Below are 23,607 nucleotides of genomic sequence, written 5' to 3' on the forward strand. Positions count from 1 at the left end.
GCGCGCAACCTGGGCTTCATCCTGGACTCCTCCCTCTCAATGACCAGACAAGTCAACGCTGTCGCATCTTCATGCTTCAACATCCAACGCATGCTCCGTAAGATCTTCCGATGGATCCCCACCGAAACCAGGAAGACGGTCACCCAGGCACTCGTCACCAGCTGACTGGACTACGGAAACACCCTCTACACCGGAACCACAGCCAAACTAGAGAAAAGACTCCAACGCATCCAGAACGCCTCCGCATGACTCATCCTGGACATCCCCCGTCACAGCCACATCTGCGGACACCTGAGAGACCTGCACTGGCTCCCCGTCAACAAGAGAATCACGTTCCGACTCCTCACCCACGCACACAAGGCTCTCCACAACATGAGCCCCAGGTACCTCAACATCCGCCTGACCTTCTACACTCCCACCCACCAGTTACGCTCGACCAGCCACGCCCTCGCCGCCGTCCCACGCATCTGAAGAGCCACCATGGGAGGAAGATCCTTCTCCTACCTGGCAGCCAAGACGTGGAACTCCCTCCCCATCCACCTCCGTCAGACCCAAGACCACCTCTCCTTCAGGAAGCAACTCAAGACCTGGCTGTTCGAGCAGTAGCAGACCCCCCTCCCCCAAGCGCCTTGAGACCCTCCGGGTGAGTAGTGCGCTATACAAATTTCTTGATTGATTGATTGATTGTGTCTAGAGGACGGGGAGTATCTGTAACCAGAACTCCGGCGGTCGTGGTGTTTGGCTTTCAGGGGTACCGCTCCAAGGTGGGAGGGTGCAGAACTCTGGAAGGGGGTGCAGAGGGATGGTGTCCTTACCTCTGACCCCGGTGCAGCCGGAGGGTTTAGATCCTAGGTTTGGAGATTAGGAAGCTTCCAGGTCAAGAGGAAACTCTACCAAAGTAGATCAGCTGAAGAGACTGAGGGGGCTGCCCTTGCTGTGTGATCTGGGGCTCACCTGCAGTTTGTTGTTTCCACTAAGGCAGAGGAAAGGGGACTTTGCTGTGTGCTGTGTCCCCCTACCTGCTTGAAGAGGAACTGTGCTGTGTGCTTTGTACCTCAGAAGTGAAATAGGTTCCAGGTGGTAGACCAGTGATGGAGTGAGGTCCTGATCTGGTAGGAGAATTGTGTTCTGGTGAGTGCTTCCCTGTGAGGTGCGGAAACCCAGAAGTAGAGGTAGGGTGGGGCATTTTTGCCCGTGACCTCTGGTCAGCCTGAGGGTGTGGTCCCTAGGTATTAGGATCAGTGGTAGATGTAGCTACACTGAGAGGGAGAGTGGAGAATGACTATTGTGTGCCAGGGATTACTGTCCCCCACTCTGTGGATTGGTCAGGACCTGTGACATTTGGATGGCCTAGGGCCTGGTCCTGGCCGTGGATGACTAGAGAGTACCAGTGGGGTATCCTAGTTGGGCCAGAGAGCTGTTGTTGAGGGAAATCTATGTAGGTTCAGAGTGGCGAAAAACCGGAGGGTGTCCCTGCCGTGCGGGCCCGTGTCCGTGTTTTGTTGCCCAAAGCAGGGAAGCCCATCAGTTGAGTGATTGGTCTACCCTGCGTTTTGGCTGGAAGGGGGTTGTGTTGGACCTGGCCCTTTTGGCAGGTTCACACCGAAGCTTTTTGCTTTTTCCTAGACTGTTTCTATGACCTGGTGTTGGTGAGTTTAGGCCTCTGCGCACTTTTTCGCTGTGGTACAGTGTAAAGTGCGTGAGCTCTCTGTGTGTGTGGTGAGAGTGACCTGCCCTCCCATAGGAATGAATGGGGAATATGTATGCCCATGGTAGTTCCTGATGTGTGGGGAGTGCAGGGTCGAGTTTGGTATGTGCAAACTCATGAGATTGAATGCTGCGCAATGTTATATGTGGCATGATTGTGTCTAGTGTAGAAGTGCCACTTCTAGAAGTTAACATATTTGTGTAATTTGTGTCTGGCGTGTGATTGGCTGAGGCTGGCTGGTAAGCCTGGCTCCAAGAGTCTGGGAGGGTCTGCCCCGGTGGTGAATGGAGTGTTTAGCATGCTGATGTGTGGGGAGGAGTGAGCCTGGGCCTGCTTGTGGATTGACCGTCTGGTTTGAGGGGCCTGAATGAGGCTGGGTTTTCCCCACACAATGCTGGCTCCACCCCCTGGGGTGCGTCTGATGTCCCTAGCCTGGCCAGTGAAAGGAATTTTCTATAACCAGTTCTAGCTGGTTCTCACACTGCCTACACCCACCTAGACAAAGGATATCTCTGTATAAAAAGGGGCTGTGTCCCCCTACAAAGTGTTCTTGTTTTCCTACTTGAATCTGCCAGGGGCGTGCTGCTGCTTGGGCCCAGGGGAAAGCTTGCCTCCCTGGGCCCTGCCCAGCCCCTGGATGGACTTGGACACCTGAAGGACTTTCCTTTTTCCTTGGGCGCTGCTTGCTCCATATTTGTGCTGCCCAGGACTTTTGGGGACCCCTTTGCCTGGCTCTCCTGCCCCCTTCACTCATGGGGGCTGCTTTATTGCTTATAGCGCTGGGAGAACGCTTTTTTTGGTCCCATAGCGCTTGAGAGCGCTTTTTGCTGTAGTGCGAGCGTGTCGCCGTCACGCATTTTGCGTGAGGATTGGCAGGTGCCTACCCTGCGACTTTGCCAGTATATATTTAATTATTTGGCGAGTGCCCACCTCGCTTTGGCATTTGTTTTATGCACCGAGGGTGCCCACCTCTCATTTGGCGCCAGAGAAATCGCTGTTCCCCGCCCGGAGCCGTGGACGGAGAACCGGAGGCGTCGCACTGTCATTGGCCGGCCTGGGAGGCTCGCCCTGTGAGGCCGCGAGTTGATTGGGCCACTGGTGGGGGTTCGTCCCCGTGAGCCGCGCTCTGGTTGGCCACATCGCGGACGAAGGGAAGAAGTGAAGATGGCGGCGTCAGCAGGGCTCCCATGTGAGGGGAGAGCCCTGCCGGTGCGGTGAAGCCCTGGGGTCCCAGAGGGGGCCCGGGGGAAGAGTCAGTGCGGCGTCGTCCTTGTGAGGCTCCTGGGAGGGGAGAGGAGCCCCGCGCTACTGAAAGGACGTCCTAACCACCAGCAGCGAGAGAGGAGCGGAGGGGCTCGAGGCACATTGCCGGTGCCTGCCCCACCGCCTTGGAAGAGAGAGTCTGCAGCGCGATGCTGCTACATCATCCCCGGAGCCCGGTAAGCGAGGTCTTGGGGCGGTTGCCCTTTGTGTTATTCAGAGTGCCCCACCATGTCTAGAGCCCATGTGAGGCCCCATGGGGGCCAATGATGGTGCCGAAGAGAGGCATAGTGACTGGGGTGCAATTAGGGTGGCCCCGGATGGCTGTGGGCCACTCTACCGAGTTGCAGAGCCAGATGGCTCTAGGGGGCACATTGCTGTTTTAGAGCCCAGAGAGGCTCCCTGACCAGATCTTTTGTTCTTGAGCCCTGAGAGAGGTTCTTGTGGGCCACCTTCATTTCTTGAGCCCAGCGAGGCTCCCAAGCTGGCCCCTTCATTGACTTCCCAGTTGCCCAGCAATTAGTGGGCAGCTGCACCGTTTAGGCCCCTGACCTTTGGACACAGGGCAACCTAGCCCCAACAAGGCCAGTTGGCCTAGGGACTGCCACAAGTGGTGGCTGATGTGAACATTGCGCAATGTGATGTGGTGCTAGGAAATGTAATGCATTTAATTTGATTAGGCACCTTGGTCTTACACCTCTGAATGTTTTTAGGCATCATGTATTTTTGCGCTATTGAGTTATGTTCTGGCACCTCTGAATGTTTTTATGCATCATGTGTCTTCCTTGATTTTACACCTCTGAATGTGTTGGTTTATGCATCATGTGTTGTTCCTTCCTTACACCTCTGAATGTTTTAATCATGTGTTTTCTCCGGTACCTCTGAATGTGTTTTGATGCATCATGTGCCTTGTTCTTACACCGCTGAATGTATGTTTTATGCATCATGTGTTTTACTTCCCTACACCTCTGAATGTTGCGATGCATCATGTGTAATGTGTTCTTGCTGATACCCCTAATTGTATTGTGGTACTTAGGTGGTTGTTCTTTCTAGTACAGGTGGCCCTAGTGAGGTCCTGGCTTCCTGCGTGACATTCTCCAAAGGTGTTTAGGGTTGCGTAGGTGGTACTTACCTGTTACCAGTAGTTACTGGTTGTGATTTATAACTGTTATTTTGTGCTATACTTATTCTAAGTTCTAGAAGTGCTATTTCTACTAAGTGCCAATTCTGACAGTGGCCATGTGGCCCTGTCCTTGTGTAAATAATCCCTTGTGAATATTGCCCGTGCCAGTTGGCACAATGTACATGTGTGATTTCTATCTGATGTGTTTTTACAATGAAAAAGTTATTTTTATATAACCTTGTGTGGAGTTCCTTTTGTGGTGTGCCTAGGATGTTGTTGCTGGTGTGTGCTTGCGCAAATGCTTTACACATTGCCTCCGGGATAAGCCTGTCTGCTCGTGCCAAGCTACCAAGGGGGTGAGCAGGGGTTATCTTGGCGTGTGACTCCCTTGCCCTGACTAGAATGGTGGTTTCTGCCTGGCTTTGGCGTCAGCCTTAGCCTACCAGAAATAGCCAGTTCTAACATCTGTGAATTGTGGAATATGAGAATCAGGCAGGGGTTAAGGTCAGCTTCTGTTGATGCCTTAATTGATGGTGTTTGGATGATGCATGTTGCACAGATAGACTTCAGTATTGTGAGGTTATCTGAGGAGCAGCTGTTCTTCAATTTTCACTCCTGTCTGAAGACAGAGCATTTGTTGTCTGCAAGGTCTATGAGTACCAAAGTGCCAAAGGTTTTGGCTTACATTTACGTGATTTCGTTGGAGCTTGGGGAGTTTCCATGCTGTTCTAGAAAAGCATTGTTGTCATTTAAAAGGATGTTGAGGTCAGACGTGGAGCTGGTAGGGTAAAATATGAGTTTGAGCTTTAGGTCGTCAATGGAGATGTCTTTGAAGGATCTGAAGATTTTTTTTTCTTCTTTAGGCTCACCTGTGTATGTTAGCTGGACGCTGAAGAGGGAGATTATTATGGAGAGATGTTTTGTCCATTGCAGGGGTTTAAGAAGTTTGCATTGGATAGATGATCAAATTTGGAAGACAAGGCCAATGATGTGGGCATTGGTGTGACTGGGTGAAATGCCGTCCACAATTAGTGTGTTGATGAGGTTTAGAACGCTGTTCCTTGTTTTTGTTGTGTTTGCATTGTGTGGAATGTTGAAGTCACCCAGTAGGGTGCTGTGGTTATGAAGGATGGGCAAAGTAGTAACAAGGTCTAAATTTTCATCAAGAAAGTACTGTTCTGTCCATGATGCATGTAGATGAGATGGAAGGTGGCAGACTGAAATGCAAAGTGTGGAAAGTGGCATGTGAGGAGCTGCATTGAATTGATTGCCTATTGCTTGTCCATGGTGCAGGACCGAGAGAACTAATGGATGGTCCCTCCTCATCCTTACCGTAGATGCTGTAACCTGTGGCAATAAGGACATCTAGAATATGAGAGGATTTAAAGACTCAGATGCGAGCTTGAGGTACCGACGGAGAGTGCGGGGCCTCGTAGAACCTGAGCAAGGTCCAGGTGAGGTGAGGTCAATTCCCCTATCATGAAGGAAATCCTACTTTCCAAGTGACATGGAGGTTTAATGTTCTCGGTTGGTACAGGCTGTATCGTATTCAACCGTTTCTTTAATCAACGCACTGTTTGGTGTGTTTTTTTTATTTCAATCACTGTTTATTCAAAACCAAGTGCAACTACTTAAAGAACAGAGGCCCTGATGAAAGCCATTGGACAGGTTGCCCGATAGGCAGAAACATGTTGGCCCATTATCAGACAGATATTTGTTGACTGTCTTTCTTGCACTGTTCTTGTTTTTAATTAGGAGGTGTTGTTCGGCTGTAGAATAACATTTATATAAGGAGGACACATCATCATATTTTAATTCACTATATTTTTTTGTGTGTTGCACTAGAATTTATTAACCATCAAAGATTAGCCATCAGATAGTGGCTCATTTATGTTGGTAGGAACAAATCCAAAACCAGCAACGAATGGTGTGGCTTTTATGTCCCAATGATCAGGGGACCAGCCTAACTCACACCTGGGTATGGCCAGATGATAGGACTAATCATCAAGTCAATTTGATGGCAACCCATTGCTCAATGGTATGGATTTTGCCAACCAATCTTTAAATTACCTATAAAGTGCCTGTGTTTCCTGTAACATAGTGTTCACCCATGTTTTAATAGGCTGTCCTTTGGTGACTTAGGCTTTCAGAGACTTTGGTAGTTCGGATTGGCAGCCCAGATAAATTATTTGGCTGTCAGACCCCCTGTGTTCTTGTGTTGTATATGTAGAGTAGCTGGGGATATTAACCAGGTTTGGGTCTTTAAACTTTGAATCCCTTTGACCCCCTCTCAACGGTTGGTTTATGATAGGATTTAAAGGTGAGCCATGTTTCTGTGGCAACGAGTGCATCAAGTTTGTGGTAGGATATGAGGTTGTTTATGACTGGAAAATGGAGTATGGCTGAGTGTATGTTAATGAGCATGAGATGGATTGTGGGTTTTGCAGTTTGAGGGTGTTTGTGCTACACAAAGGTCATTTGGCTTTGTCTACCTTTGTTAAGCATGGGCGTGCGGTTTCCAACGGGAAGAGTAATTGTTTTCGATATCCCATAGCCAGGGCTTTCAGTGGGAAAAAAAACTGGGGGTGCTCTAAAAGGGGCGTGGCAAATTTATTAAAGGGGTGTGGCCTATCCAAGTAGGGGTGTGGTCTAAATCAAGATAACTAGCATTGTGTGCTTTAGAAAATCATGAAGTCACATCCAGCAAAGGATAATAAAATAGGCAAAAAAGTATATGTATTAAGTATAAGCCATAAAATACCAAACACTTTAAAAAAACATGTAAAAATTATTTACATTACTTAGAAATCTATTGCAGGATTTCACCAAACTGTTATGTTTACTGTCACTTTAAAGGAACACTGTGTACTCTACATCATAGATGGAATGATTACATTCTAAATACAGAGTCAGTTGGTGTGGCTTGCTGTTGATGGTTGTACCAATAAACCTGCTCTTCTAATCTATCCTGTTTAAGAGCTTTTATCACTGGCGACGAGGGTCAAGGCTTGATTGGGGACAAGCACCCACAACCATCACTCCCCTACAATCGGAATTTTGGTTTGGACTTGGTTTAGACAAATTTGGATTTTGTATTCTTCTTCCAACTACTGTACTGTCCAACTACTGTACTTGGATACTGTACAGATACTGCGATTATTTGGATTTATTGCAACGCTATTTATTTGGATTTTTGAACCTTTCTTTTGATTTAACCTTCTACTTCCTCTGGATTGACTATTTTTTTTATGTGGAAAACCCGGAATTTCACAATGTTGAAACTCGGTTAATTGGTTGCCTGTCATCAAGTACATATCTTGTGGATTACTTTGAATGTACTGGTGTTTGCCACTTGCGCAGATTTTTTCGGAAAACAGGTAACTTTTATTGAATTTGGTTTACCAATTCAACTGTTACAGTTGCTTCTCTGCGCATTGTTTTTCTTTGAAGGCATCGCATGGAGCTTGCACGCTCCTTCGGCACGTTCTCCGGCTCCTCTGACATCTACGTTCGAAGATCGGCTTCTTCCTAACTGGATGCGACGTGACGCTGGAAAGAACTCTGACCTATGACGCTTAACTCACGTAACGTGTAGCGTCATTTCAACACAGCGGCCATTTTGAATTGTCATGCTGACTCATTACGCCGATGCGCACTGCAGCGCATTTTGGATTTCCATAGTAACTGATCACGCCGATGCGCACGGCAGCACATTTTGGGATTGCCACAGTAACTGATCACGCCGATGCGCATGGCAGCGCATCGATGCTTTCATAAATTAAATATCTTTAAATTTACAACGTCGATGTGCACGACAGCACATTACTCTCCATGATTTTGTGTGGGAAGTGAGTTATATTCCTTTTATTCAAAAGATAGACACTTCTAGTTTTGATTTGGTTTTATTTTATGTTCTTTGAATTTGGTATTAATTTACCTATTATAACAATATGGCTACTACTTCCAGCATGTCACAACCCCCACCATTTCTTTCTAAGGAAGGGGAACCTATACTTCCTTGGAAGAGATGGCGAAATCTTTTCGATTCGTATTTGGTGACAATTGGGGGGGGAAAGTCTTCAGCCGCTAGGAAGCCTGCAATTTTATTGCACAATTTAGGGGTTGAAGGTAGACACACATATGATAGCATGGATACCATACCAGTGGGTGGAGCTGATGGTGAACCTTCAGATATTTTTGAAATGTCTATGTCTATGTCTATGTTGGAAAATTATTTTGGTCCTAGAATTAACGCCATAGATTTTTCACTCGCGTACAAGGTCCTGTTGAACGTGTAGGTACTTATGTAGCTGTCCTAAAAACTCTTGCACGCACGTGTGAATTTGGAGAATTATCAGAATCACTTGTGAGAGATCAGCTTGTGAGATGCACGAACAGCACAAGAGTCCAAGAAAAACTGTTATCAAAGAACCCTACTCTGAAAGAGGCTATGGCTATTGTAGAGTGCATGGAGAATACTTCCACTTGGGTTAAAGAGATAAGGAAAAATAAAGAGGAAGCGAATCAAACTTCGGTTGACATTAAAAAGAAAAATCAGGATGTAGTACATAGATTGGAAGAAGATGATTTTTTGGAAGAATGTCCTGATGGTATTGCCAAAGTTTCGGTTAACTCAAGAAACAAACTGTCTCAAAAGAACTCATTAGATCAGAAGAGTTCTCAAGAAAGTCATCCCTCCTTTAGTAAAGAGACTTCTTTACCTAAAGAACGAGATTTTCGGCAACAACATTCATATACTAATCAGAGAATGCGTTGCTTCAGATGTGGTAGTTTTTCTCACACTTCGAATTTTCCAAATTGTTTTGCAAGAGATAGCGTTTGCAATAACTGTGGGGGTAAAGGTCACTATGCTCGTGTTTGTAAGTCTAGCAAAAAGAAAGAGTCTAGTGAAAATGTGTCTGACATTGTACGCACTGTTGTTGTGTCAAATGTAAAAGATATTGGAGAGAATGTTGATTCTAAACGAATTACTATGCCATTCTGAGATATAGGTATTGACAAGTATGTATTTAAACGTATGGCGGATTCAGGATCTCCTTTTACTTTAATAGGAAACAAAATTTGGGATGAGGTTGTTGGTCTAGAAAATGTTCCACTTTTACCTCCAGACATTGCTCTTCTAAGCTATGGTAGGTCAAAAATAGATATTCTGGGTCATACAGTAGCTAAGATTTCTTTCAGGGGTAAAGAAATTACTGGCAAAGTTTATGTAGCTATTAGAGGAGATAATCTTCTTGGACGGAAACATCAACATGACTTTGGAATAATCCTAAATCCTTGTGCTAAAAATCCTCATGATCAAGTCATGTTTATGGAAGACTTACTTTCTTGTGCTCTTCCTGATGAGGTTAGCAGTGTGTGTGTGAATCTGACAAAATTTTTTCAGAATATCCTAAAGTGTTCTCGGATACACTGGGATGTTTAAAGGGATTTGAACACAGGATTATTCTTAAGAATTCAGCAAAACCGTGTGTACATAAAGTTCGGAAAGTTCCGAATATGATAGTTAAGCCCTTGAAACTGGAGATTGAGAAATTATTGAAATTAGGAGTAAATAGAAGAGATTGAGTCTTCAGAATGGTTGAGTCCGGTAGTTTTAGCACCCAAGGATGGTGGTAAAGCGGTGAGAATGTGTGTGGACTTGTGTGGACTAAATGAATGTATTTGCGTTGATCGGCAGCCCCTGCCGAATATGTCTGAATCAATCAGTATCTTGAAAGGAGCAAACATTTTTAGTGTTCTAGATCTCTCTTCTGCGTACCACCAAATTGTTTTACATCAGGAGTCCAGACACTTAACATCTTTTGTTACACTGCTTATCAGTTCTTAAGAATGCCCTTTGGGTTGGCCTCGGCTGCTGCTTGCTTTCAAAGGGTGATGAAAATGGTCCTTGGAGATCTACGGAATGTGATGTTTTTCCAGGACGATATTTTGATTCATGGTGTGGATGTAAGGGAGCATGATGCAGTGTTAAGATCAGTGTTAGACAGATTAACTGATAGGGGACTCACAGTTAAGAAAGAGAAATGTAGAATTGGTTTGGATTTGGTCACTTATCTTGGGCATGTAATTTCAGTGAAAGGAATACAACCGAAGTTAGAATTGGCTGAGAGTATTGTTGAGGCACCGGCTCCAGAAGATAAAGACCAGGCTAAGTCTTTTTTGGGCATGGCGGAATTTTATTCCAAGTTTGTCAAAGGTTTTGCGAGCATTGTTGAGCCTATAAGATCTCTTTTGAAAAAGGGTGTACGGTTCACTTGGTCTAGTGATTGTGAGGAAGCGTTCCGGTTAATAAAGACTGAGATTGGTAAAACGCCCACTTTGGGCCATTTTGATTCTAAATTAAAAACTATTGTCACAACCAATGCCAGCCTTTAAGGTCTTGGCGCTGTACTTTCTCAGATTGTGAATGGGTAAGAAGTTGTGGTGGCTTTTGCTTCAAGAGCTTTGAAGGATGCAGAAATGAATTACTCTTGCATTGAGAGGGAAGCGTTGGCAGTATTTTGGTCAATACATCATTTCAAATTCTTTTTGTGGGGCATTCCGTTTGTTGTGAGGTCTGACCATCGCCCTCTTGTTCAGATATTTTCGTGCCATCAAAGTGATCATATGACACCTAGATTGAAGAGATGGAGTTAAGGACTACAAGAGTTTAATTTTATTGTGCAGGGTGTCAGAAATGATGGGGAAACAGTAGCGGAGAGTTTCAAAATAGGTATGCTGGCCATTGGACAATGGATGTCAGCAAACTGTTTGAAATTAAACTCCGATAAAACTGAGGTGGTCACTTTTGGCCATCTCAGTCCTAACTGGTCCCCAGTATGGTGGCCATCATCCTTCGGAGCCGTGCCCAAACCTGCCACAAAAGTGAGAAATCTGGGCGTCATCTTTGATGACAATTTAAATTTCATGGCACATGCCAATCAGACTGCCGCCACAGCATTTTACAAATTACGCCTGGTCAGGAAGATCCTCCCTTTCCTTCCCAAAAATGTAGGCAAGACACTGGTCAGCGCTCTTGTCCTATCAGCACTGGATTACTGCAATGGCTTGTTTGCCAACGCCCAAGCCAGGGTTATTAAGAAAATGCAGGCAATCCAAAATGCAGCAGCCAGACTTCTTTCAAATACTCCTAAATTTAAGCCTATAGCTGAGACTTTGAGAAGTTTTCATTGGCTTCCTGTCAGGAACAGAAATAAATTTAAAACATTGTGTATTGTTTACAAGTCACTACATCATCAAGCGCCGCAATTTCTGAGAGACCATCTTGTCCCATACATTCCCTCTCTGACACTTCGTTCAGCAACACAGAACGACCTGGTATTGCCACGGACCAGGTTGGTCAACTGGGGAGACAGACGTTTCCTAGTGGCCGGCCCAAAACTATGGAACACACTCCCGCAATCCATACGATCCAGCCCAAATCTTATGTCTTTCAGGAAGAAACTGAAAACTTGGTTATTTAACCTCTAAAAATTTCATGAGACCACACAGGAGAGCAAACAAATGTACAGCGTCGAGACGCCTGCGGGCAATTGTTCGCGCTTAACAAATGCTAAAAATAAATAAATAAATAAATAAATACATTTCTGGCAAAAATAACAAGCCTGCGGACTGTTTATCTAGGTTGCTGATTGAAAGAGATGGTTTTTCAGGTAGCATGGAGTGTGTAAATTGGGTACTGGAATCTTCTTTGTCTAAGGATGAATGGTTGAGTTGTGTTGTGAATGATGTTGTTTTTCAGTCTTTGAGGGATGTCATCAAAAATGGTTGGCCTAGGTATGATCAACTTGACAATGAGTTAAAGCCATATTGGACGGTGAGAAATGATTTGATGTTTTGTCAGGATAACTTATTGAGAGGGGACAGACTGGTACCTCCAGGTGATTTGCGAGAGAAAGTTGTCAACTTGGCTCATGAGGGTCATCTGGGGAGGAACCTCACCAAGGCTCGCATCAGAGAGAGATACTGATGGCCTGGTATGGATCGGATGGTGGAAGTTGTTGTGAAGGATTGTCATTTGTGTACTGCTAATGACAAATCACACACCACTACCCAATCTCCTCTTTCTCCAGTAGAAGTTCCTGTTACAGTTTGGACTAAAGTGGGGTTGGACATTGCGGGTCCTTTTGAGCTCATGCCCTCACATGAGAGGTTTGTGGCATTGTTGGTGGATTACACTTCAAAGTGGGTGATTGTGGAGGGGTGTGGCTCACTTGTTAGAGGCGGCAGACCCGTAAGCAGAGAACGGCCCAGGACCATGTTTCAATTCCCGACGCGGCAGGGTGGTGGACCAGGGTCCAAACGGATTCGATAATTCTCGCCTCAGTGCCTCCTCTAACCAGGGAACACACTCGGCAACTCTGGCATTAAGCTTGCCTCATCTCTACAACGGCCCCCCACAGACGCCGGGGATGCCTGGTTTCACCTTGGAGATACCCAGAAGGGACCATCTCACAGAGAAAACCAGGACGGGTTCCCCAGCGGTCTTCAGCGCCAGGATACTCCATGGAGTCGCAGTGTGCTTTACAAGTAGACCCACATTTACATTTATATTTCAAAATGCATGGGTATGGTAAATTCTAGAGCTATAATTGAGTTTCTTAAGGATGTATTCGTGTCAGAAGGGGTGCCTAAGTATGTGCTCACTGACAATGGGGTACAATTTACCTCCAATGAGATGGATGTTTTTCTTAAAGATCTTGGAATTGTTCACCAGAAGACAGCTCTTTATTCGCCTCAAGCGAATGGACTTACCGAGTGAATGAATAGGGTTGTAAAGAGTTGTGCGCAAAGGGCCTTGAGTCTAAAGTTTCTTTCAGTAGTGTGTTGAGGGAGACCTGGTGGGCAGATCGCACAGTTCCCAATGCTGTCATGGCGAAGTCTCCTTTTGAAGCCTTAAGGGGGAGAATGGCTAATTCCAAGCTCAACCCAGCTTGGCTTCCTGAGAGGGTTTGTGATGATAGTGTTGAGAGTGAGTTGAGAAGAAGAGATGCGCTGGCTAAATATAAATGGAAGTATAAACAACGCTATGATGATAGGATGGCTGTCAAATTTAGGAAATGGAATGTGGGTGATAGTGTTCTTGTGAAGAAACCAAACTATGGATCAACAAAAAGAGAGGTAGGGAGAGTAGCAAACACTCTTGGTCCCCAAGGTTATTAGAAAACAACAACAAAAGAGTGTTCCTGTATTAGTTGAGTATGGATATAAACGGAGCACAAGAAACCAACAAAGCCCATTAGGTTTGTTATGAAAGCCCTCACTCACCCACCTGGTCGGTGACTTGCTTCATCATCGGGCCCCACTGGGTGTGACCGAATGTCACCCCAGTGTGCTGCAACGCCAGATTTGCTGCGGAGCTGGTAATGTGAAGAGGTGAGGGCTATGTGGTAGCCCTCACCTCTTCACATTACCAGCTCCGCAGCAAATCTGGCGTTGCAGCACACTGGGGTGACATTCGGTCACACCCAGTGGGGCCCGATGATGAAGCAAGTCACCGACCAGGTCGGTGAGTGAGGGCTTTCATAACAAACCTAATGGGCTTTGTTGGTTTCTTGTGCTCCGTTTATATCCATACTCAACTAATACAGAAACCAAAATATGGACACAAGGCTACTTCCAATTTCAGTGGTCCTTTCATCATTACTGCTATTAGGAAAAATGTTGTGACTTTAGACAATGGGTGCACTTGGAACATGTCTAGATTGGCAAAGTGTACTGAGTTTAAAAATCATCCTAATAATGGTTCTGGGTCCATTGATAATTCCAGTCATACTTGCACTTCTTCTAGTCATAGCCAAGAACATGTACTTGGTAGATCAATACAAGTTCATAGGTCAAGACAGGCTCCTAGGAAGTTTAACACCTTGGGTGCTATGGGTTTTCCCGCTGGGTGCTGAAGTATGACTATTCCCATTGTTCATGACAAAGCCAGCTCGTCATAAGCACAGCGCAGGTAACACCCATGACGAGCTGGCTTTGTCATCAGCACTGAAGGGGTTAAGGATTTTATTAATTTATTCTTTTTATACAGTTTCTTTTAATGCTGTTTTGTCTTTAAGTTTCATTTTTTTTCCTTCTTTTATTTTGGTTAGGGGATGTGTTATGTTTACTGTCACTTTAAAGGAACACTGTGTACTCTACATCATAGATGGAATGATTACATTCTAAATACAGAGTCAGTTGCTGTGGCTTGCTGTTGATAGTTGTACCAATAAACCTGCTCTTCTAATCTACCCTGTTTAAGAGCTTTTATCAAAAACCCTTGAAGATATTCACTGTGTCTATTTTGCTTGGGTTTCTCACAATTTTCTTCAGCAGACCTTCTATCTTTTGCCAGGAAACTCTTTACATATAGCTTTGCGTCAAATGTTTCAAATGGAGGACTATTGAGTTTTACCCATAAGCATGAAGAATTGGTCTCTATAAGAAGAGAGGCCCTTGTTGGACTAGCAATTAAGTTCATTGTGCTGAAACCTCTCTCGCAATCCGCATTACTTGCTGGCAGGGTTTCCATGCAAACTACTGACTTTTTTAATGCTTCAGGGGTTTTCTTTCCACCGAAATCTTTGAAAAGTCTAAAAGCTTGGATAGTATCTCTTGCTGGCACCTGAAACTCTGAACACAGTTTTTGGATATCTGTTTCACCATAAAGAATGCATTCATCAACAGAAGGCAAGTTGCCTACATCTAGCACACTGAAGCTGGCTATAAGTTCTTTCTCAGAATCCGGGGCCATTGGTTTATTGATATTTACAGACAGACTTTGGTAAAACTGATTTGAATTAAGGGCAACAGAGTTACTTCTACCATGGAAAAGAGGAACATTCTTGAATTTGCCCTCGTCAATTGAGAACCAGGGAATGGGAGCAGAAGAGCAATGGCGAACTGGTGCCCACCTCCTTTTTGCAGCTCTGTTTCAAGAGACAGGATCCCTTGTCTTGGTATTACAAGGGGAGGAAAGCTGACTGGCTGTAGGATTGTGGGCATGTGCTGTAGAGATAATACTGGGCATATAACAAGGAATAGATTCCTTATGGGCAAGCCATACAGGCTTCAGCAGTGAGTGGTACAACAGTGACCCAGGGGCGTGCCAGGAATCTGACTGAAGGACCCGGCGCACTGCTGCAAACACACTTGTAAAACCCACCAAACAAAGTAGGCAAGAAGCAGCACTACAAAGGGGCATGGCAGGAGAGGTGCTAACGGTGACCCAAGAAATAGAGAGGGCGACAAAGAGCAACTGCGAGGGCTGCCAACCAGATGTGAACTGAATTATGAACTGGAAAGCGAGGGCAGCTATTGGGCTAAAGTCCAGAAGAAGTCTTGAATATGGATCTCCCCCCAGTGGTGTAATAAAGGCCCCCCACAACCCCCATGATGCGGGGCTCCCCAAGCTCCTGAGTGTGGTCAAAGGGGGCACCCTCCAGGTACTTTGCAGGGGGGCCTCCTTAAGTTTCGTTACACCACTGACACGTAAGTAGCAACAGGGCGACCTGTAAAGAGAAGGCAGGCCCGCCAGTAGCACGTGTGATCATAATCTCCCCCCTAAGTGCAAACTACGGTTACCGGTTACCATAGGATGTGAAGGTCTGTGCTGATCTCCCTTGAAGCCGCTTTTGCCGGTGGGACGCGCCTCGGCCTCAGGTTCAGGCAGCTCCTTTCCTCGATGAGGAGCGCGAGGGAACCCCGGTTGCTAGGGGACGCCTCACGCTTCTCCAGACACAACGTAGCTCCGCCTGACGAACCTCTGCGTTGGGGGAAATCCTCGTTGCTGTGACCAATCTGAGCACGGATCAGAAATGACGATCCCGGGCCGGTGGTTGTGAATACTGGCAGGGTGTCAATGCTCCTTCTCAGAGTGGCAAACCCGGCCTCGGGCACACAACACAGCTCGAGGGGCAGCGATGGAGTCAATGCGCACAGCTTGGGGGCAAAGCAGGCGCTCCAAAGTTCCTCAGGGTTGCGTTAATCCGCACACACAGAGCCTGAGGGACTCGATCCTGGTGCAGATCAAGTTTGAGGCAGAGCAGGCCTCATGACCTTACGCCCCAGATCTGTGCCGATGAGCACACAGAGACAGATTTCACAGGGGGGCAGCTTCACGAAGGCACAGTGCAGAGACCCACACAGCAGCTGGAAGGGTGGGTGCTGGAGAACTTTTGTATCCCTGAGTTCCCAGCTGTTCTTAGGCCCTTGGAGACAGGCAGGCTTCGGAGGGGCAAGGCACACAGCACAGCTCCTCTTCAAGTTAGGGGGACACAGCACACAGCAGACAGTCCCTTCCTCAGCAATCAAAGCAACTGTAGGTCAGCTCCCAGACACTCATCACGGATTCCTTCTTGATCACAAAGTTTCGTAATCTATTTTTACTGGGGCTCCATTCCTACTTTTATACCCCAAAAGTCTTTGTTCTTCTTGTGTAAGGCGTCCTGGACCCAATCTAAACCAGTTCTGGGTGCACTCTGCCAGTGCACCTCTTCTTCCTTTGTGAGTGTGGGCCAGGGCCATCAGACGCACCGCAGGAGAGGGAGCCAGCATTGTGGCAGGCAGGCACAGCCCTATTGAGACCCAGGTGCTACTCCTCGCACCACTCTACATGCAGATGGGTCTATTTAGCCTTGTGCTGACTCAGACAGCCTCCTGGAGCCGCCCCCAGCCCCTGTCACTCACAAACCAGACAGTCAATACACAACCAGGCAGAGGCACACAGAAAGGTTGAACAGGAAAATAGCCACTTTCTAAAAGTGCTATTTCCAAACTTAGAATTTAAAAAACATCTTCACTAAAAGATGTGTTATTAAATTCTGAGTTCAGGGATACTAGATTCCATATGTCCTTCTTGCCGTTATGGGAAGATATGCAGGGAAACATGCCACACAGTATTCCCCATGTTATCCTATGGGCAAGATAGCCTTTCAATAGTGAAAAACGAAATGGGCAGTATTTTACTATCAAGACATGTTACCCACAATAGTAACACCAAACAAAAACTGGGACGTCTGCTCACCCTACCTTTGACCTTTGAGGCCCAAAAATAGAGCCCCTATCGAGGCCTCCAAAAAAACCTGGGGAGGCTCAGGCCCCCATAGCCCCCCCACTTAAAGCCCTCCCCATGGCTAATATTATTAGTGCAAATACTAAATAGTCATCTTCTGTTTTATGCAGTGACGTGTGCTCAGCAAGGGTGGGAGCTGTGGTGTACTAGCAGTTGTGCAGCGGCGTAGCTGGGGGAGGGTGGTCTGTCCCAGGCGGCACAATTTTGAGGGCGGCGGCCGTGCTGCACTGGCCTATTGCGGCGGCCTTTATAATTTATTTGGGGACACTCACAGTCAGTGTACCCAAATAAATTATAAAGGCCACCGCAAGGGGCCAGTGCAGCACGGCCGCCGGTTGAAGTGCAAGCTCTGCGCACGCACGTGACATGCTTGCAAAAAGTTCCAGAACGTGCACCTCGTGACGTCTGTGCAGCCCACTACTTCCGGTGCTGCCAAGGAGAGGGCGTGCAGGGGTTGGGATGGAATCCTGTGCCCCTACCAACACTCCCCGATGACGGTGGGTGAACCATCCTGTTCGGGCTGTTTTTTGTGAGGCTTCAGGCAGCGAGAACAGGCAGTAGCTTAAGCAATGTTTAGCAGCGACCACGAAGACAAGAGGTACTTTTGAACCAAGTGCTAATCTCTAAAGAAGGCTTACCTCAGAGTGACTTTAGGGTTGTGAGACTGGAAGAGGGATTTGTGGTTAAATTATATATCCCACACAGTAAAATATTAATCACAGAAGGTGTAGATGATCTGGTACCTTTTCGCATACACCAGGAGGGCATTAAGGAGGTTGTAACACACAGGTTTCGTCCTGTTTCTCCGTGCTAAACCAGAGAACATTTGGTGGAGTGTGTAAACCCGGATATTGCCCCTGAAGAAGGGAAATGCAATTCCCGAAATGCATTGGGCACTGGATTGTTTGAATTCAAGCTATTTCTGAACTCTGACAATTACAATTTATGTGAGTAGAAGTTAATGATTGTGCAATTGAATTTTGACAGCAATTCACCTTGTATTGATACTATGCAACAGATGGAAAACGTATGAAATTTGAGTTATAACTTTGCATGGATTTATGAAAAAAAAGCATATAAATTCATTGTGTGAACACATGGTTTAATTTGATGTTATCCTTCATTTCAATTATTGCAAATGGAATAGTGAGTAATAAATTGAGTGTGGACCTAGTGTCCAGTAGGAGCAGTGCACACTAGATACAGATCATCCTGTATTTTTCCATGAATCAGCTATGGTGCCTGACACCCGGATGGGACCCGTTGCAGCTGACACATTCTAAAAGGTCCTTATCTGGGTTTTAGTATGGGTACAATCATGGCAATATATTTCTTGCTGGGGTGGGCTCCTATTTTCTATTTCTTTAAATAGTTTGCATAGAAAGAGTTTAAGGGTCGGTTTATTGAGCTTGCAGTATTCCAAAAGCAGGTATCCATCAATTCCTGGTACCTTGTCCATCGCCACTTCAGCGTCGTAGCTAGGTGGGGGCGGTCCGCCCCAGGCGGCACTATTTTGGGGGCGGGACCGTGTCATGTATGTAACTTGCATGATCGAGGTAACTATTAGTGGTGATACTATGTGTCTCTCGGACTTCTTTCAGGTGCTCGCTGTCCTTTTTCACCAGCACCCCGGGGGGGGGGGGGCTGCAATCTGAAGGATAGCCCCGGGCGCCACAAGCTCTCGCTACGCCTCAGCAGTTGTGGGAGTTTTAAGTAAAAGTCCTGTGAAAGAAATAACAAAATGTGTCCCCTTAAACAAGCAAAGGCCCAGGGCCTCGCTCCACTTCCGTAGATGCATTCGCACAGAAGCCTTTTAGAGTTCTCAGTGGCATGGACGAAGGTTCTCATTGCAAGCCGAGCAGGAAGAGGTGACTGCAGTAAAGAAGGTCAGCGTTTAAATATCCTTTCCCAGGCCCCTGCATTTCCCAGTGTAGTACTTTAGGGTTCACCTGACCTTTAGCTGCCCACATCTGGCAGCTGCGTCACTGTGCGTAGTCTTCTGCTGTTAATTTAACTCCTCTGGCAGGTATTACCCTGCATGCTGTACCGGAAGCTGTTTTTTTAAGCTCCGCTTCCCTACATTCGGGCATTACTGCGGCATAAATGAGGACAGCATCCATTATGATTGGATTCGCTCTCGAAAGATGACGAGTCAACGAGACTCAGATATTAAACTCTTGCAAAAAGTCGCCATCTTTGCGTGTGAGAAAAACAAAAATCCAATGTATCAATGTCACACCGCTAACTGTAAATGCAGCTGCAAGGACGTCAGGGTTGTGACTCCGTGCCATCCGTGCAAATTACCCTTGCCCCGCCCCCTTGTAACTGGCAGTGGAATGTACCTGTGAGTTTCGTGTCTGTCGCAGTCGCAACGCTTTGGACGGTTACCAGCTGCCCTATCCATCCAGTCAGGGTTTTAAGTGGGCCGGGTCCTGCCAGTGCTATGCATCCCTCACGTCTAAAAATCAGGTGCTGAGACGGGTCCCTATCACTATCAGGCTCTCCATTTTTGCCCTCACCTTCGGTGAAAAAAAAAACATGAATTTTAACTGCCGCAGTGCCACCCTTCACTCACTGTCACTCATTCTCACTCACTCACTCATCTTTACATACACACAAACACATGCCTACACACATGCCTACACTTATGTGCACCTTTTCTTATGCAAACACACTCTCACCTGCACACTCGGACAGAGCCCTGTTTCCCAGGACTATGTATGATGTGTTTGTTGCTCCAGTTCAGGTTTTTTCTTTGAATTCTTGGATTTTTAACGATATTTATTCCTTTCTAAAACAGCACTACAAATCCCAGAATTCAAACAAAAAAAACCTGGACTGGACCAGTAAATCACGCATGGACATGGGAAGCCAGGCAGCTATGCGGATGCAAAATAAACTTAAACGCATTTTATTTTACTCATTTCAGCTGCCAGCGAATGTAGCGTTCCCGCTCTAGGTGCTTTATTTGTATTAGGCTTAAGTTGAATAATGGACTATTATTAATTTCCTCATTCCTCAGCTCTTTAATCTATCCGTTTTGTCTGTTCGTCGCCCCTCTTTTGCTCCTGTATCCCCTCGCTGACTATGCTCTCACAGCAGTCTTTTTTACTACTTCTTTTACACCTGCCTACTACTCGCCAGTCCATCTCTATCTCTTTCAGCTGCCTCTTTCTTCCTATCTCATCCTTCTCTCAGATGTTTGTTTTTCACGTGTCCCCCTTCTAGCTGTCTATTTAGCCTATCTCTTTAGCTCATCTTTTTCACACCCGCCTGCCCATCTATTTCTACCTATGTTATCTGTGTCTTTCTCATATGGTTTTCTGTCATGTCTCTAACCTGCCTTCCACTTTTTGGGCCACATGCATCATTGTAAGGTTTTGCGATTCCTTATTTGCGATTTTTAGGGAATCGCAAATAAGGTATCGCAAAATGGGATGCATGATTTTAATCGCATAATATTTGCGATTCGGTAAAAATCGCAATTTTTACCGAATCGCAAATATTATGCGAATTCTAATTTGCGATTTCGCAATTCCCATTGATTCCTATGGGCCAAATGGCCCATAGGAATCAATGGGAAGGCATTGACATTTTACGAATTTCAATTAGCGATTCGCAAAATGTTAATGCATTCCAAAGGACCCCCCCCCTGCACCCCTGAAATGTATTTTAAAGTGCATGTTTCACACACATATGTCCTAAGGGCATGTGTGTCTGTAACATGACAGTGTTTAAAATGTAAGTTTGAGCATTTGAATACTTTTTCGCAAATTACCACGAGGTTCACCCTCGTGGTAATTTGCACCCCCTAATTGCGAATTCGCAATTTGAAAAACAATCATGCATTGCTTTTAAGGAATCGCAAATTTGCGATTCCTTAAAAGCAATCGCATTTTTGTAAATCGCTAAAAATAGCGAATTTCACAAAAATGCATGATGCATCCCAAAAACTTATTTAGGAATCGCAAACGGCCGAATTTACCGATTCGCACTGTTTGCACTTCCTAAATAGGTTGATGCATGTGGCTCTCTGCAGGAACTCCAAAAAGGCTGCTCATCCTATTCTGATACCACACCTTCAATGTTATGCATTGTAATTTTTAGAGGTTTTTGATCTGGATAATCAATCATGTGATTAATATCTGCTCTGTAATGAAGGCTGTGGTTAAATACTTTTATCATGCACAATTGGATCTTGGTATGGTTTTTGCTAACTAGTCATTCGTTTTTGCTAACTAGTTATTAAATAATGACTTTCTTACTGTCAAGACAAAATACAATTTCCACTGTACTGCATCATCATTTTTTTGTTTCCATATACAATTTATAAGAGATGATTTTCAATTTTCAGTGCAGTAAATATTTTACAGACTGTATCGATGCTAAGGTTTAGAACATCCATCAGCAACTAAACAACTACAGAAACTACAGTTGACAAACAGAATATGTAAAATATGTGCAGTGGTATAGAGTGAGAAAAGCATGATCAGACAATTACAATAGAAGGTTATTCTTCCAGCATCATCATAGATTTCTGGGTTTGCATCATGTCATAGTTAGAAGACAGTGTTCATAAGCATATATATGTGCAGAATCTCCAATCCAGGTTAAGGATTTGAGATGTTTTTTTAATAAAGGCTGGCCTCTTGACTTAGAAACTGGAGACAGTGGTACACCTATTTATCCTTTAAGGTGTTGTGGGTCTTCCTATACAAGACATGTATAGATTTGCTAAGGGCTTGGACCCAGAGCAGGTATTGAACCAGAAATTGTGAAATATCCCTCGTGTTATACACTCCTGGCTAGTAGCAGCAGATAACTTCAAAATGTAAAATAAACCACTGAAATTTATGTCACGTCTGATTTAAAGTCCCCAACTAATAGGACTTACCTCTTTCTTCTCATTGACTGGCATAAGGCCTTTCCAGCAAATGGTGTGCCTCACTACTGGCACAAAACGTAGTTTATGTTATGAATACTAATTTGTCTTCCTTTCAAATGCACATGTCGTAGGTTGACAGTCTCAGAAAAGAGATTTCTAAGGACGTTAGAGTCTTTGATTTGATTTATGGTCGGTTTGATTTATGGTTCTGGCCTCCATCTGTAGTTAATGTATTACTATTGCGCTTATTTCTTTATGTGGCATCATTTTTTTTTAAGTTTGATTTATTGAAGAAAGTGGGAAAGGGGAGGGAAAAGAGAAGAGTTACAATAAGCAGATGGAGGAAGTAGTCATTCGAAAAGAAAAAATTCCATAAAAGCAAGCATTACAAGCATGAAAATATGAACATATCATAAAAACAGAATGCAATAAGCAAAATACAATATATAAAAAACACAATAATATTAGTAATCAAATATGTGAGGAAATAAACAAAAAGTAAGGGAATCACGGGGGCTTACGAACTTCAACTGTATCCGGAGCAGGAGAGGGATGAACAGGAGCTGATGAGGAGAAATAAGTTACCAAAGGGAGCCAAAGCAGGTCACGCTTAATAGCTAGGGAAATGGGAGATACATAATTGGTGTCTAAACGATGATTAAAACAAATTGCATTCCACCAGGATTGATAGGTAACATTTGCAGCTTGTTTCCAATTAGAAGTGATAACATGCAAAGCTATGGCAAGGAAAAGGTCAAGTAAAGGGTAGTGGCTGGAGGGATGGGGAAGATTCGACGAGAGGGAACCAAGGAAAACTAGTTAGGGCGAGTAGGGGACCTGAAAGTGAAAAATCTTTTGAATTTGCTTCCAGACCGATTGCCAGAACTGGGAGATAGGAGGACAGTCAAACAACATATGTTTGAGATCAGCAGAGGGGCATGGACAGGACCAACAGGAAGAGGGAGTGTCTGTTGAAAAACGGGATAAGGTAAGTGGGGTAAATAAAGTTCTGTGATAAATGAAAAATAAAGTCTGGGTAGTATTAGCAGCTCTAGAGGTCTTATGAAGTTTAGTCCAGATTTTATCCCAAAGAAGGACTGGCCAGGTCTGAGAAAAATCCAGCTCCCATGCGAGTTCAGTACGGGATTTTAATCTATCATTGGTAAGACGGAAAGAATTATATAAAGTGGCTGCAGAGGGAGAGGTTTCCAATAGAAGGGAAGTGTGTCCACGGTCTACAGGAGTCTCGTTGGAAGATGGAAGATTCTGAAGATAAGAAAGCAAGACTGGGTGAAGGGAGTTGTATTGTGATCGGGCAGAAGCGGGCAAGGAAAAAAGAGATTGAAGATCCCGAAATGAGAGAGGTATATCCTGAGCTAATAATTGAGAAATCCAGAACAGTCCTCGAGAATGCCAAGATTTCCAATATATGGTGCGATTATTGATTTTGAGAAGGGAATTATTCCAAATCGGTTGGTCATGAAGGGAGAGAAGAGACGAATAGGAAGAATTTAAGTAGGGAAAAAGAAGTTTACGAGAGTGTGAAAGAA

The sequence above is a fragment of the Lissotriton vulgaris genome, chromosome 4_1 (assembly GCF_964263255.1).
Source record: "Lissotriton vulgaris chromosome 4_1, aLisVul1.2, whole genome shotgun sequence".
Lineage (NCBI taxonomy): Eukaryota > Metazoa > Chordata > Amphibia > Caudata > Salamandridae > Lissotriton > Lissotriton vulgaris.